The sequence below is a fragment of the Rissa tridactyla genome, chromosome 6 (assembly GCF_028500815.1).
Source record: "Rissa tridactyla isolate bRisTri1 chromosome 6, bRisTri1.patW.cur.20221130, whole genome shotgun sequence".
Taxonomy (NCBI): Eukaryota; Metazoa; Chordata; class Aves; order Charadriiformes; family Laridae; genus Rissa; species Rissa tridactyla.
The window spans coordinates 57555187-57557427 of record NC_071471.1 but is presented as its reverse complement, the minus strand read 5'-3'; positions in this window follow the sequence as shown (position 1 = coordinate 57557427).

Below are 2241 nucleotides of genomic sequence, written 5' to 3'. Positions count from 1 at the left end.
TTGCCCGTCCTTTCCCCCCCGCCCAGGGGAGCAAGGCTTAGGCTTTGTAAACTAAAAGGTTGGAAGAAACAAACCCTGAAACGCCCCCACATCATAGACCTGTGCGTGCACCCAGTTACACGCAGCCACGATGGCCAAGGGGGGTTTGCACCTCTGTTCATCCCGATCCTCAGCCCCAGCAGCACAGGAGTTTCGGCCAGAGGCAGAGAAGATGAAGTGGGACTCAGTCCCTTTCTCCGGTGCAAAAGGAGATGGGCTTAAAATTACCTAAGGCAACCTACAGGAGGGCTGGGGTGGTGGATTTGTCAGTTCTTCCCAACAGCAAGGCAGGTTTAGCCTGGAAGAGGAGCCTGGTTTAATCCGGGAGAGGTGGGACTGGGGGAGGGAGTGCAGTAATGCCCACTCCAGCTGGGACTCATCAGGGAAAGGAAAGCTTTGCTCCCCCCCTGCAAACCAGGCTGGAATCAGCGCCTCAAAGACTGGTGCTGGGAAGTATCTGAACCTCACCCCGTGATGTACAGCTGGTGACAGCTTCTCCTTGCGTCAAGACACAGGAGCCCAGAAACGACCCCATCGCATTCCTCATGCGCGGGCACTTCCCAGGAACGAAGCTGGGTTGGAGCAGGATGGGGCCGGAGAGCTGGTGCCGGCGGAGATCCCACCCTGGTCCTCAGCTGAAGATCAGTGCGGGACCCAGCACAGAGATCTCGGCGTCTACGTGCCTGCACAATTTATGAGCTTCAGCACGAAACCCTCGGTGGGGGGATGAGCCAACAGAACTAAACATGGTAATTTATTCGCTCCATGAAAAAATATTAGTTAATCCAAGCCAATGAGATTGTAAAGCATGATAACTGGTCTGGCTGGTGCCAACATCTATCGCTAGCAATACTCATGTTTTTTGTCTACACTGTTGCCCTAGGCAGTGAGATGCAGCAGCAGCATGACAGCTCCCAGCCACACATGATAATTTAAGAGAGAAAAAATATCTTATTTCAACTCCGAACCAGGGCAGAACAGTTTAAAAAAAAAAAAATCAAGACAACTTGCAAAAATTGATTTAGATAGCAGTGACACTCTGCGGAACTTATTTGCAAGTCTGTGCTGTGCAATTTGAGACAAAAACTGTTTAACGGAATGAAGGATGAGCATTGCTTGTTTGCTTTGTAGCGCCACTGCTGTGCAGGAATACCAACAGGCCAGAGCAAACACACTGAAAGCTGAGCCACCCCCCTCTAAATGCGTACCTTCGCCCAGTGTTTGCTCCCAATGACTGCTGTCCTTTCACTTGCAGCCAAGCGTAAGTGCCTGGGTTGTGGCTTCAGGGGCTAAAAACTTATTCATTTTTTTAAATGATGCAAGTAATATAAAGCTGTCACTTTGAATCACAGCTTATCAGGGAGGCGATATTTGGCTTTGCAGTATTCGAAATAGCTACTGTGAGTTTTTGTATTCCTTTGTTCAACATCTTCAAGAAGAGAAATGTCTCTCTGGACTCCCATGCCCACTTTCAAGTGCATGGAGACCCATCCCCTCCCACTCCCCCAGCTCCGGAGACATGGGACGCACCAGTCCCATGGTACCCGACTGCAGCCCCGCAGGAGAAGGGGGCCCGCTTGAAGCTCGCCCTGCAGGAAAGCAGCGCTGGTTTCAAACGTACCGCCCCGCTTGCTTCTCCTGCTTGTTTTTCAATTGCATGGCGAGGATGTTAATGAGTGTCTGAGCCACGGCAGGCAAGCCCAGGGCATTTCAAACGTGGAAGAACTTCACAGAGGAATAATCTGCATAAAATCTAAGACGCCATTATTAAGAAGGAGGAAAAGAAAATGCAAGCAGAAACCATCCTCCCTCGGCAGCCAAGAGAAGAATGGTTCTACAGAGAAAAATGTATTCATTTGATCCATTATTTATATAAAGTGCTCTTTGTAAACCTGATTTCCCATCACCCTGGATGACAGCAGGGGGAAGACAGGAAAAGAAGAGGTCCAACTTCATACCTCCAAGGGAAAGATGAGCCTGCCTGGGGACCCTGCATCACACCGGGATCCCGGAGAGGGAACGAGCCCTAGTGCCATGGGAGGCCAGTGCCACCCCTGTAGGTGGGCAGAGCCTCACCAAACATCCCAGCGCTTAAGGGTAGGAGCTCTGGGGTTCTGAGCAGATGTTGCCTTCCTTTTAAAGGTGGATGCACCACCAAGTCCTCGCTGTCCCAATGAAACTGCTTAAGCCATTGAGCAAAAC